Source organism: Lonchura striata, chromosome 9, assembly GCF_050655825.1.
Source record: "Lonchura striata isolate lonStrDom1 chromosome 9, ASM5065582v1, whole genome shotgun sequence".
Taxonomy (NCBI): Eukaryota; Metazoa; Chordata; class Aves; order Passeriformes; family Estrildidae; genus Lonchura; species Lonchura striata.
In genome coordinates, this window is record NC_140711.1 from 20,978,765 (window position 1) to 20,993,283 (window position 14,519).

The following is a 14,519-nucleotide window of genomic DNA, read 5'->3' on the forward strand; positions in this document are numbered from 1 at the left end:
TCCCACGGGCAGTTAAGGAGGGAGCCCCTGGGCTTATCCCAAGGTACTGCGTGGGAGCTCTCCAGGACAATGCTGGAGTGATGGCACTGGTGACACCAGGGGTGTTTCAAGCCATGGAGGCCTTAAATGCACGGTCTGATGTCTTTCACATCTCTCCCTGTTGGTGGCTGCTGGCCAAGCTCAGGCCCAAAGCATCAGTCCTTGCTTAGAGTAAGCTTGGCCTGCTTCTGGGAAGGTGCATGTCTGTGCACAGCTGGTCTGGGCTGCCATGCCAAAGCAGAGGAAGGCACCATGTACTTCCTCATAGAAAAGGGAGGAGAGGGCAGTTTGAGCACAGCCTCAGACATGGGCTTCACTAGAAAAACAGGGGCAGACACCAGGAACTAGAGATTGCTTGGGTCCTGCTGGGTCTGTCTTGTTCTTGGTGTCCAGGTGATCTGTATCTGACATTAGGAGCAGAGGCAAGAGTCATTTGCACCTTTCTCCCCAACAGTTCTTTCCAAACATGAACAGAGAGTGATTTTAGAGGGGTGATCTTTGGGCAAGGAATGCCATTACTTACACCACAGTCACTTGGGATAATATTTATTACTGATAGGCTTTTGTGAGGCAAGCTCAGGCAAGGGAGATCAAATCACTGCTTCAGGGCAGCCCTTGACTTACAACTGCAGAAAAGCCAACACCACAAAAAGTTAAATGCAAAGTGGAATATGAGTGTACAGGGCTTGACTCAGAAACTGTAAGATTTGGTGAGGTTTAGGGTGTACATGGGTCATATTCTACATAAATGTAAGGGCTAGAAATACATTATGGATTGGCTGGGGGGGGTTGTTTGGTTGGTTGCTTTTTATGAGAACTCAACTTCTTAGATATTAACACATTTTCTTCCCTTTTTTCTTTTTTTTTTTTAATAGCATTACAGTGCAAAATTCACAATAAAATTATGAGAACTGGCTACATAGAAACTACTGCTCCCACTTCTGCATCCAGCATTGCAAAAGTGTTGATTAAAAGCTAGACAAATTTCTTCCACTCACCACATTTGGATCATTAAGCAACCCATATATCTTCATATATTGAGAATCATCCAATATTATCTGAAACCTTTTGACTGGCCTGGATTTGTTTCTTTGCTGAAAGAAGAGGGACAAGTACTCCACCCTTTCTTTTAAATAGACTTTAGATGTATCATAGAAGTTACTTGGAACAGGATTCAGGGACAATCAAGAAAGGATTAACTGTAACAAAATCTTTGTGAGGTAAAAACTGGGCAAGCTGATCATTTAAACTCTGTGATGCGTCATTTGCTAGCAGCAAACCAACCTTTCAAAAAACCAGCCTAAATACGTGCCTACCCTAAAGGTGTTGCCTGAGTGTTTCTCCTGGTACTGGAAGATGCCCTGCTGGAAATGCCTCCATGAAGCATTTAAGGAGCCACCAACTCGGACAGAGCAGACGGACGGGTGGACTGCAGACTGGGATTTATTTAGTGAGAGGCGTGAAAATCCAGCAATCCAGCCCAGCATTCCCTGGATTTTGTCTCTGGCACAGGAAGGGTTTGCATGTTTCCCGCTTGTGGCTTCTATTTTAGCCTGTGTTCATTGCTGGGATGCTTGGACACAGCTGTGCTGGTTCATTAACTGCCCAGCATGTCACTCAGCCCAAGCAAATGGCTTTGGGTAGTGTTTTCCAATTACTCAAGGGGAGGGTAGACCTTTCTGTGAGGAAAGGAAGGTGTTGGTCTAGGAGGTATTTGATAACCTCCTGAGATACATTCAAAATGAGGAACAAAGAAGACGACTGAAGCAGGACCAAGAAGGCTGGGACTCCAATGAACATTTCAGGAATAATCCTCAGCCATTAAGAAATGCTAATGAGACATGACCCAAGGCCACGAGGTGATCAATGAACCGGTATCTTCCTTTGTGTTAGAGCCAATATCTGTAATAGAGAGCTCACTGCTCCTGTGGTTTTCCCTGCAGGCTCACAAGTTAACTGTTTTAAGGTACTAACTGGACACCAAGAAGGAGGGAAATGGATCTACAATATCCCCACCCTTTTCTGGTCATTACATCCCACTCTCGGTTGAGAGCCATTCACAAAATTAGAGCGTGCTGAAGCCTTGCCCTCAAATGCTTCGGTTTGGAAGGTGCCCTGCCCTGTTCCAGAAGCTGTGTCAGGGACGTGCTGAGCTGTGCAGCTGCTTCCAAAGAAACAGGGTCCACATCCTGCTGCAAGTGAGTCATGCTGAGATCACCCCACTCAGGAAGACACAGAAGGAGCTGTCCCTCTTCCTCCAGGGAGGACTTGTGGCATGGAAGAGCAAAGCAGGTGCTGCGAATGGGGAGGTTTGGGGCTTTTTTATGCAGAAGAAGAGACAGCCCCTAAGGAAGATGTTGTCTGCCAGCCCACTCTATGGCATCCATCACAGTGACAGCCCTTGGCCACGGGCAGTCTAGGAGAAGCATCCCTGGCATGCTGGCACGCCTCTGCTCCTTTCCTGAGCCTGGCTGTAACCCCTGCACTGCCCAGCCACAGGGCAGCCTCCGTGCTTGGGCAGAATTAGGGGCAGTGGATTCTTGGCTTTAAAGGCAGGAAATCCACATGACACCACAACAAGCATGAAGTCCCCATGACTATTGCCATGCTGGTACCAGCCCTATCTCAATAACCAAATGTGGAAGCCACTAAATATTTCCCAAGGCATCTAAAACTAGTTCTAGTTTAAAAATCAGATTAAGGCTTAGACAGGCAAGCAAGAAATGAGCCCAGCAGCCCTAAAGCTGTCAGTCCAGCCCCCTGCTGTGGCACAGCATTGCTCAGCACAAGCCATGAGAGGTCTATCATTTATTCACTCATGTCTACATCTCTAGGAATATGTATACTTAAGAAAATAAGGACTCTGTAGGGTTACTTCCCAGCCCATCCCAGTCTGCTTGTCACTGGGTTGTTCGAGCCTTTGCACTGCACTGTTACAGCTCTTCCCAAATGGGATCCTCTACAGTCACTTCCATGCACAGGCACTCACACCTGACTGCACCACACAGGTTGCTGACTCCTTCTCCTCCAGGCAGTCAGTGCTCTTCCAATTGCCCACTGGAAACCCAGCTTGGCCCCAAAACTAAAGAGATTGACAAAAACACATTTTGCTGCTCTTCCTGCAAAACTCTTGAACTCATGAAAGTTGAACACATGAAAGCAATCTGAGGTTAGCATGTAATACAAAAACCACATGAAAGAGATAATTTGGCATTAGACACATGGTACTAGGAGCAGGTTTAAACTAATACGGGTTTTGCATTCAGGTCATAAAATACAGCCCTTCCATTGCCTTGTGAGGTGTCCCTACTCAGCATGCCTTGGTGGCAGAACAGCTAGAAGTGCTTCAATGCTGACACAAGCTGAACACACAAAACATCCTTTTCCTTCACTCTTTTCACCCACTCTGTGAAAGAGACACTCATACCTGCAGGACAGACTCTGAATGGTGACAATCCAGGAGGAATATGGGTCAAAACCATTTTCTGTTCCCATTCCAGACCTACTGAAAGGCCAGACGAGCAATCTTAAAACTGTTGTTTATCTTTGCCATAACATACCTTAAAAACCTGGTCCCAGTGATCCTGTTGGAGCAGGAGCAAGGGAGAGTAGGTTGTCCCCAGCACTGCCTACTGACTGTGGCTCTGGAAAGGAGGGATGAGGGCAGAGATCAGCCTCCAAGCAGCATTAAGGAACCTTTGTGGGATCTCTCTTCTGATCCTGGAAGAAATCACACACAACCTGATGTTAGAAACATCTGTCCATGGTTAACTTATGCAGGATTTAAGCATGTTACCACTGTTTTTACCCAAACCCAAAAAGAACCCAAAGCACTCACTCTCACTTTAGGCCAGAAAAACCCAACAAATTTCAAACAAGATGAAGTGCTGAAAATAGATTTGTGTTACCCCTTTAAAAAGTATGTTGGCAGAGGAACTGGATTTACTTTCAGAGTTACTTTGGTATGAAAGAGCTACACAGCAAAATTCTAAATCCCTTTAGAGAACAGAATGAAATAAAAGCAGATATTTCATCTCTTAACACCTTGTCAGCAAAATTCTCCTTCTTTGGGAGGACTTTTTTTCTTTTGCAAAATTATTGTGCTTGTTTGCCAATGAAGCTTTTCTAAGAACAACATAGCTGCTTTCTCACCCTGCCTCTCCCAACACATCACCACTCCCTTCTGTAGGCCAAGCAGAAAATTCTTTCCCTTGGGGCCTGCAATGAAGCTCATACAAGTTTTTGGGAGAAAGTGCTGCTCTGATGTGGAACCCATATCCCTCTTTCCTCTCTCACCTCCCTTTTAAGTTCCTGACCCTGACTTTCAACTGCTGTTCTAGCTGGAGTCCCAGAAATGAATTTGATTTATTTCTACTGATGTGCTTTAAACAAAAATAAACCTATCAAGGGGCAATAAAAATATTAAGATCAATCAACTCAGAGTTAGGCTGAAAAAAGTTCCTTTGTGACAAATGGCCTGACTTGCCAGTGATGTACTGGCAAACACAATTTAATTGATCTTGTGGTCTGCATTCAACATAGGCTTTTAAAGAAAAATCCAGATGGAAATGGGACTATTAATCAAAACACACTATCACTGAGAAAGGTTCAATAATCACGCTGGGCTAGTAGTAAAGACCACAGAAGAGGACAGTCTATGTCCTATTTTTACCTTTTTATTCACCAGCTGAGAATAGCAAAGGAATCACATACTGACCTTAATTAAGACAGTGATTCATTCTTTCCCTCTGCACACAAATGGAACAGCTTGGAGCTGGAAGGCTGATGTGCAATTTAGAGCTTTTTGGGTGAAGGGGTAATATTTACCATGCAGGGCATCTTTTAAGGGAGAATATAGGGTTCCTGATAGACACATTATCCCAGAGAACACACACTGTTCATCTGTGCATCTGTTTTTCCAGAAACTTAGAGAAATACAAATATGAAAGGTATTGATTTTTGAAAAACTGGAAATCACAAGTTAATTTATCACTTTATTCTGATCCTTATACAAACGGGGCTTTCATCAATCTAATGATATAATATACTTACTTTACAAAAAAAACAAAACCTGCGACATTCAGAAAACTAATTTTTTTTATTTTTCCTCACCTGATTTTCTTGTTCCAGGTGAAATGTTCTTCCAGAGCAGCTCCAGAAAGAATGTTTGCCTTGTAAGAATCAACACAATGTATTTAAATGTTATTTTTGCTTTGACTGATTTTTCACAAAGTTAATTTCAACAGCAATCTTTTACTGACTAAGGAGACCCAATATTGACGGTATATTGAAAAAGGAAATTTTCTTTCTAGGTTTATTATTAGGTTGTTCCAGAGGTTTCCAAGTAATCCAAACCAAACTCACTTTTTTATAAAAGAGAATATATTTTAAAAGATATCTTTCATTATATCTCTACCATTGCTCTGCAAAAGTATCAAATGTAATCATCCCACAACCTATCTTGAATGCCTATCAACTGCTGGAAATGAAAATATTTATATCACTTTACAGACATGATACCAAACAAGGAACTACATCTCTATCTACCACATTGACAAAGAGCTTTAAAGAGAAAAAATGAACAAGAAGTATCCCTTGGAGTTCCTGGGGGATGGGATTTCAAAAGTCCGTCTCTACACAAATAATTGAATAACCACACCTGTTCTGATGCCCAAGGAAAGCCAAGGGCCCTGGGCAGGTGTCAGCACGGAGAGCCTGGTACAGGACCACAACCAGCTGTAGGTCCTTGTGCTGGGCTCTCTTCCACAGTCTGGGTAGGGTTAGAAAAAGGGAAGTTTCTCCAATAAAAATTGGGAAAACTAGGAGTACAGAATCAGCTTCAATCATAGCAGAGTCTGGGTCTTAAAAAAAAAAAACTCCTGGAGAAAGCTACATATAGACATGAAAGTAAGCAAAAAATCTCCCTTGAAATAAAACATTTAAGATCAAGGCTTCAGCAAAATTTCCTTGCTTCACATCATCCTGGTGACAATATTTTTCTGTAGGAGGAAGCAAAGTGGCCTCTATTTGTTAAACTCAGAGCTAAGAAATCAAAGCAGCCCAGCAGGGAAGTGGAGAAAACCACAGATCTGGTTTTATTTGAAGAGTTTTGACTGGTCAGAGAGAAACAGGAAGGTAGTATTTCTAAAACATCAATAACCCAAATTTAAGGCTCAGACAGCCTCCAAACTTGAGATTTGATCAAAGAATATTAGAATTCAATCCCAATTCAACAAACACTGAGATGTGCCATGCCCACTTCTGTTTTTAAGGGCTGGGGAAGATTTCAGGCAGACTTCTTTCACACAGGTGGGCAGCAGAAATGCAGAATTTTCACTGTGCCATAGCCAATATGCTTTTTTTTTTTGCTGCCCAAGAGGAATTCTCTCCACAGAGAGGAAGGCAGGGTAACAACCAAGGCCACAGGACACCACACAGACTTACTGGTAGTCAAAACTGCAAGGTCAGGCAAGGAACATCAGGGGTAGGACCTGGCACCAGAGGGATGGTGGTTCTTTTGTTCCCTGCTCTCCTGTGTCCATTTCACAAATGTTGGTGGATCCTTTTGCCAGATCATGACTTCAAGCCTTTGAGGAAAGGAACCTGACTGACTGTTCATTTAAAACCTCCTGCCTTGCCCCCCTGCCAAAAGCTTTGTGCTGATATGGAAATTGTAAACATGGAGACATGGTTTTAAAATTAATATTAGTCCCAAAGCTTTTCGTATGCTCAAACAAAATCTCACACACAAATTCTTCCATAAATTCTTGCTTTTTCTATCCAATCCTACAGTGAGACTGAAGAATGGGGTTTAGCATCAGATAGCAGAATTAGTCTGTTGAAGGATTTTGTGTCTCTAGATCACAGTTTGGAGTGAGAACTCCAATCTGTAAATTAACAGAGCCATAGGGCAGCCATGGCCACGTAGGTCTGACTTCTGAAAGGATGCCAGCAACAAGACTGCTCTGAATGAATATCCTGCATGAACCTGAGTGAAACTGATGGGAAAAGCATCCAATCTCTACTGCAAATGATGGAATAAATCATAGCTCTGACTTTTGCTCCAAGAGCAGTTTCTTCTCTTAAATGTTGAAGACTTATACGCAGTATGAACTTGTCCAACTTCTAACTACTTATTCTTACTACACTATTGCCCAAAGGAGCTTCTGCTTCTGAATTTCTCTTCCTTATATAGCATACTTGAGAACCAGACTTCTCTTGACTTCTCATTTGGTAATCTAAAGGGATGGACTGCACTAAAAGGCATTTGCCAATCCTCCAGTCATTCTTGTGGCTTCTCTCTGAAAGATCGCCAGGTTTTCAACATCCTTCTTTATTTGTGGGTACCACAGCTGGATGGAGTGCTCCCTAAGCAGCTGCACCAGTGCCAAACACAGCAGTAAAGCAATCTCTGAGTATAGAGACAGGGAATATCAAGCAGGCATTAGAAAAGCTCCAAGGATTGCTTTAGATCCTTTGGCCACAGCACTGAAATGAGAGATGACACTCAGCCAATTATGCACTCAAGTCCTCAGTCACTTTCCAGATTGCTGTTTCTCAGCACAGTCTATTCCATCTGGTACATAGATCTCAGATTTTTCATTTCCTTTACCTGTAGGATCCTGAAAAGAGAAATTATTTGCTATTTCCATTCTACCAAAGGATCCAAGCCATGCTAAACTGGTCCTTCTGTCTTCTGCTAACACCAGCAGAGTGGAGTTCACCCCTTACAGTCACGCTATTAAGCAACTCAGTGCAACAAATGGGTCCTACTGAGAACACAACTATTTGATGTATACTTTAAACCTCTTTATAAATCCCACTTTGAAATTTATGACTGAAACAGAATCTATCTGTTCTTTCTTATTTGGTACCATTTAAGTTTATGAAAGAATATGTATGGGAGCAAGTTTAAGGCATACAGGAAGTTCTTTCATCAACATGAGTGTAACAATCAACCAGATAGATTTCTTTTTTTTTAACTCCAACCAAAGCTGACCATAATTAATTTCCAAAAAACAGTACTAGATGTCTCTTCATGTGGTACACTGCTTCAGTATGTTATTCCTTATGTATTCCTTGCATATCCTTGAATTAATATTAATGTTAATTATTAATGATCATAGCAATCTATTTAAAATATTGATCTAAATTTAGATTTCTTTAGCCTCTAGAACTTCCCCAGTGTTTCTTATCAGAAATCAAAATAAAGATCTAGGGAGCTCTTTGCTCTTTGCTTTGTACCTCTAGGATCTGGAGTTAGAAAAACCCAGTGAGAATTGCATATGTAACTTTAAAACCTGATTAATATACTCCCAAGTACCAATGAAGTGAAAAATATTCCATTATCCAGAGAAAACATTAATCTTCTGTTTATTCATAAGAGATAAAAAAAGTTCTTTTTGTGCCACTATTATCAATTCTATCACAACCAGTCAGCCAATTTAACTCCTATGGATTATTTAGTTTAAATTATATTATCTTCTTTATCTGATTCTCCAAGTAAGAATGTCCTAATCAAACCTTCCTTGAGGCACCAGCATTGAAGTCTAATTGGGCACTGGTGTGCCAAAGTAGCAGAAGCAGTTTTCACACTTATGAAAACAAGGAATCCAAGCATCCCGAAAAAGATCTGGTGCACAGCATTTTTCAGGCCACAAATCTACTGCGATAGCTACTTTCTTACTTTTGAAAAAGCTCTAGGCTGCTTTCTGCCTCCCTGGTGGCAGCCCTGCTCTGCACTGGTTTGGCTGCTCCCTGAAATCAGGGACTTCAGATTCCCAGCAGTCAGCTGCCGAGGGAGATGCTGATCCAGAATTGAGTTTGTGATTCTACTGAAGGTCATTTTCTCCCTGTGTGCAGGCGAGCACAGCCCGACTGGTGCATTACTATAAACAGATGCTATCAGCACCAGCAACAAATTATCTTCCTAGGCTTTGTAATTTCTAGAGAGTAGCAGGTTGCAGCAAGTCAATTTACATTGAGGATGGAGAGGGAGGGAAGCAGAGGTTATATTGGCATGAGCAAGGAATTCAGTGCAAGGGAAGAGCAACACTGAATCGGAGCTGGACATCTAGATTGTGAAAGCAGCCACTATCTGTGCACCCATATTACTCCTGGTGAGGTACACAGCGAACCAGACGTGGGGATGTGGAGGTTTCACACCTGAAGGGGATCTGTGTTTTACACTCCAGTGCAAGAAAACCAGAGAGAGCAGGTGCATATGCATGTAGGCATTTAGGGAGATGTAACTGTCCACATGAAAAGCAGTTCCTTGCACCAGGACTTAGGGATACACTGCAACAGGAGGGGACAACCCACTCTTTGTTTGCTGTTTCCGGGAGAACATTTTTCTGTGACTAAAACCAGAGTGGTGACATAACTGCACTCAGGAATCCTTTCACTGCTTCTCTGCAAGAGTGGGAGAGCACATCTCCACATCTCCTTATATATTTTTAGATGCACAAATATTTTAGTCTACAGTACTATGCATAAGCACCTGCCCATAAATTGGCAGAACTGGCAGGAAGATGTGAAAAACCTCTATAACAAAATGAGAAATGGACCTCCATATTACTAAAACCCAGTGTGGGGATCCCAGAGAACAAGACTTGCTCTGTTTTTGTGACCTAGACTGGTTTCTGCTATGTTCAGACAGAGCACACACACCTGTTTGTGTACAGAACTGCAACATAAACCCAGAAGTTTATGTAATTTCTCCAGATGAGATACCCATTAAAGGCAAGTCTTACACTTCTGGTTTTAGCCATGGTATCTTTACATCCATTTCACACTGGCACACAAAGCCTGCACTGCTTTTCATAGTATTTTCCTTAGTGTTTTAAGCAGAATTCATATTTCTGATTGGGACTGGGGAGCAATGCAACCTTCTGCTGCAATCTTATTTGCAGAAGACAGCAGACACTCATTTCAAAACTAGTCTGGCTTTACCATCACAGTGTAAGACATTATTTCAGCATTCCTCTGCTGGGATGGAAAGAAAAAGCTGCCACACATCTCCATGCAGGTGATTATTCCTAACCCTAGACTCAAGGGAATTGTACTTCCCATATGAGTTAGCAAAAAATATTTTTTTCCAGAACCCTGTGGCTCCAGCCCTGAAGTTTTCCACTGCTGTCAAGAAAATATCTGCAGATATTGATGAGTTTTGGTGATTCATTCATACCAATCCACATCTGCCTACACAATCTAGTATTAGTTTGCATTAGCCCAGCCAAAAAAGGAGACTAATCTTGTAAGTCCTGAAAGACTTCACTACAAATTTGAGGAGGTAAGCTGCTCAAAAAACTCAAATATATAGAAATGCCTTTAGTCTTTCTGTAAGAACACATTTATATTTTTAGTCCAGAAGAACACATAAAATTTAGTCATCAGTAACCTTTGTGGGCTATATTAGAGTTAAAACCAAAAAATTTTAAAACCCCTAGTCACTCACAAAGCATTACAAATATTAATGTTCCCTACATCATCCTTTAGGTACTTTCCACTTGTTGTCCTGATCCCTCATTTCCCTTACCTGAGAGAATGCAATGAAAATTCTACTGCCATTCTTGTCTGACGTTTACTAAAGGTCTCCTAGGGGACATCACTAGGCCAAGGGTTTCAGTGGAGTGGGACTAATCTTTCCTTCAAATGATTCAAAGGATTTCTCATGCCTTCTCCTTTCCTCTATTAAATAATCGATTCAGAACAAAGAAATACATTCATTAACATAACTCAAAACTAAGAGCTCTCAACAATTTCAAGTTAGTAGCATTCTAAATTTTAGGACAGCTATTCACACAGAGCTGAAAGCAACTGGTATAAATCTAGATTATTTTATTAAGAGTCTGATGTCTCAATTTCAAACTGCTGGGTAACTGTAATACAAACAAAATCAGGCAGCTGATTCTCTGATTTAGGAGCTTGAAACATTAGAAATTAAAGAATACAGTCTCCTGACTAATTTCCATGCCTTTGGACTACTATCAAACCTGGGTGGGTGCAGCATCTCATCCTTCTAACATAATATTTACAATATTCTGCTATTCCTCTCTCAACACTGTTGAGGTTTCTTGATTTTTCAATCCAGTTCAAAATAGGAGCAGTACTTTTTCTCTCCTAATATCTCTTCACATTTTAGGCAAATCCAGTGGAAATGGCTTGTGATTACCTTTCAAGGGGCAGATTGTTATGTTATGTCATCTTATGTTATGGACAAATCCCTACTTTGCTCAACATTTTAAATGGTGCTGAAAAAGAAATCTCAGCAGAAGGAGAAGTACAAATATTCTCCCAAGAAAACTAGGCTAGCACATTTAAAGTACAAAAGTTTCCATAGCCAAAACATTCACATCTGGATGCTTTTAACTTAGTCAGCTCAGCCAGACACCCACTTGTATCTGGGTGTTGTGCAATTCCAACATGAAACTCAAACTCATACCATGAATCCAGAAGCAGCAGCCTAACACTCTGCCCTCACACCCCTTCTTGTAAATCTTTGGTCCTAGAGAACTTCTTCCAGCTCTAGGGTTTGGAATAACTTGTTTTCAGACCAAAGCTGTCTTCTCCAAACCAAGTCCTGTATCCTGGCTGAGTTAGTTGGAGATAAATCAGCATAAAACTAAAATAGCACAATGGAAAGTCAGGCTTGCTGTTAAATCATGCTTCTATTTTTACCTGGCAAAACACTTAAGCATGTGGCTGAGATGCACAGAACTTATGCTTAAAGTTAGTCCTCTGTTTACACTTATTGTTAACTCAGGCTTATAAATCAATTGATTTTGTGAATCTCGCTGAAATATTGTGATTTTTAAAATAAAACATATAGTGCTGATCTCTGAATATAAAAAGGGATCCATAGGGTCAGGATGCAGAAACTTGTACATCAAGAAGAAAAAGCCGAGTATTGGCAGCGGGCCAAAAGCTCACACAAACCTACAGGAAGGAACAGGAATATTTCCAAATGAACTGCAAGACAACTCAAAGCAGGAAACAAATTTTGGGGTTAAATATGTTCAGCCTTAGTAGAATAGAGATACAAACATGGTGGTGCAGGTAAAGCCCAGCATTTTACCTGCAGCTCTGTCCAAAAGCAGATATTTAACAGACACGCAACACAGGCCACGCACAGAATGGTCACAGTCCTCCAGCTTCTGGCCTTTGGCAACTTGGGGACTTGAAGCAACCTCCAAGCCCAAACAGGCCCTTGTGATTAGTATTCCCTGATCCTACAGAATTTTGACTCATCCTCTCTTAAATTTATTTCATTTTGCAATTTCCAGTGCCTGTCATCACTTCCACAATAAAATATGAAAAAGTGCTCCTTTTATTCAATGCCACTGTCCATCTAGTTTCTTTAGCAGCCTTAGTTCTTATATTGCAGGGAGAAAGGAAAGGTCAGTTCCATTCACCTCCTCCATATCACTCACAATATTATGAGCCTCTGTCAAATGCTTCTTCAGTTTTTAAGGCTGAGAAGAATTACTTTATTTAGACTTTTCTATTAAAAAAGAGAGATTTGGTATTTCTAGCTACTCTTGCTGCTCTTTTCTATGCTTTCTACTTCTAATACATCTTTTTTGAAATTGAGTTAACAGTCCTTCATGCAGCACCCAGGATGCAGAAACACTACAGGAAGATCCATATCTCTGTCTCTCTTCTCTATATACTGCAGTGGCATAAGTTTTTTATATACTGCAGTGGCATAAGTTTTTTATTTTGCTGTCAATTATTCAAAAAAACTCAAAAAATTTCTCTTTGACATTTATAGGACTTCTAGTACTTGTCTGACATTTCAGGAAAATGAGCAGCTATGACTTTATTAATCATTTTCCTGAGTACAGAAACCACAGAAAACATAGCAACCTAGAGGCAAGAATGGCCAGGATTATTTTCCCCTGTGTTATTTATGTATACTAACCTTGACTTTTGTCTGCCACAGTATTGCCAGTCTCACAAGATTCTTGAGAAAAGGATCAAAAAGGTTTAGTTATTGCTGTGATAATGATTTTTTTGGCCTGAATGACTTTCCTGCGCTCCCTACTAATTCTTTTTTCAGGTAGGGCTGTTGAAGGGGCTATGTTTGCCCCTGCCCCAGAAACTCTACAAGGACTGCCCTCCCCTCCTCACCACCAAAGGATCAGTAAAAAGAACATGAACATTTTCTAGTGTGAAAATTGGCTAGTTACAGCTATCTTTTTCTTCATACCTTGCTGAGACTTTTTCAAAATCCATTCAAAACCCCAAGCACACTACATTAAGTGTCACATGCTTTCCCAGATGCTTATTGATTCCTTTGAAGTTCTCCAGGGTTTTCTATGCATGACTTTAATTTACAAAGGTTGTGTTAGCACACCCACAATATATCGCATTTAGGTATGCTGCCACTAAATCTGTTGTAATTTCCTTTCAATTTTCCTGGTAGACAAGCCAGACTGCAGCCTTTTTTCACCCCTTCTGGATCACTTCTTTAGGATTGGTGTCACATCAGTTACCTCTGCTGGGTAAGGTAACTGAGGCTGACTGAACCTGAGCGTTTCACACCAAAGCAATTAGAACATTCGAGTGAGTATCATTTGTCCTGGTGATGTGCTACTGTTCATCTCATTCATGTCTGTTTTAAAAGCTTTTCTGTTAATAATTTGATACAGGACCATCCCTTGGGCTCAATCCTTGGAGGACTTTCCTGCATTTGCTGGACCCACCAGAGTGTCAGTTCCTGTTGTATTTGAAGGAAATATTTTATGATTTTCTATGGGTTTTATGAGTCACCCCTCAAACCATTTCAGTTTGTGCTGCAACAGGTTTACATTTAACTTGTAAGAAATTACATTCCTCTCTGATTTCTTTGCTTAGGCATTATTTCCACTTCTTAGAGGACACCATTGCATTGTCCCCTTCCTCCAATGTTTAACTGTAGTAAATTTTTGCTGGTTAGGTGAATTTTGGGAACTAGTATGTTTTCCCCACTATACAGGCATTATACTTGCATTCTTAATTAATTTAAGTGATCATTAATGCTATTAAAATTAAATTTCTTAATATTAAAATGTTTTTGAAATAAAAAGAGTCTTGGTCTTTGGGTTTTTCCTTGTTATTATTCCTACTAAAGTAATGAAATTGACCACGAATGGTCACTATTGTCAAACTACTCCTCAGTGCATCAGCTATAATTTAAACAAGGTCTTAGTCAAAAACTACTTTTGTCTTTTATTGGTCTGCTTAGAAATGTAAATTAAAATTTGTCCTTTGTATATTAAGTAGGATAAATATTCTCCAGTCTATTTTCTTGCATACTCTCCATTGCCTCTGATCTTTTTTAAATATTTCATAGATATTTCCACTGCCATAGTCAGCTGTTTAAAAGGATAATTTTATTATAATGTTTTTCTTGATTTGGTGTGGCAACATCCAAATCATAGAGAGTGGGTGGCAAATGATGATACAGACAGTTGATTTATACTATTGGATTCTGGTTT

The 14,519-nt window shown here is 40.7% G+C and overlaps 1 protein-coding gene across 7 annotated transcripts in view; it reads right to left on the reverse strand.

Moving 5' to 3' along the window:
* Positions 1-14,519, reverse strand: part of TP63 (tumor protein p63) — a 221,285-nt gene that overhangs the window by 171,439 nt on the left and 35,327 nt on the right. For 4 of the 7 annotated variants that reach the window (XM_085587182.1, XM_085587185.1, XM_085587184.1 and 1 more), the window contains one exon: positions 3,600-3,759. The gene's annotated coding sequence lies outside the window, so the exon portion shown is untranslated. Of the gene's footprint in view, positions 1-3,599; positions 3,760-5,151; positions 5,211-14,519 lie in introns of all 7 variants that reach the window. The other 3 variants (XM_085587179.1, XM_085587181.1, XM_085587183.1) reach the window with 1 other exon arrangement.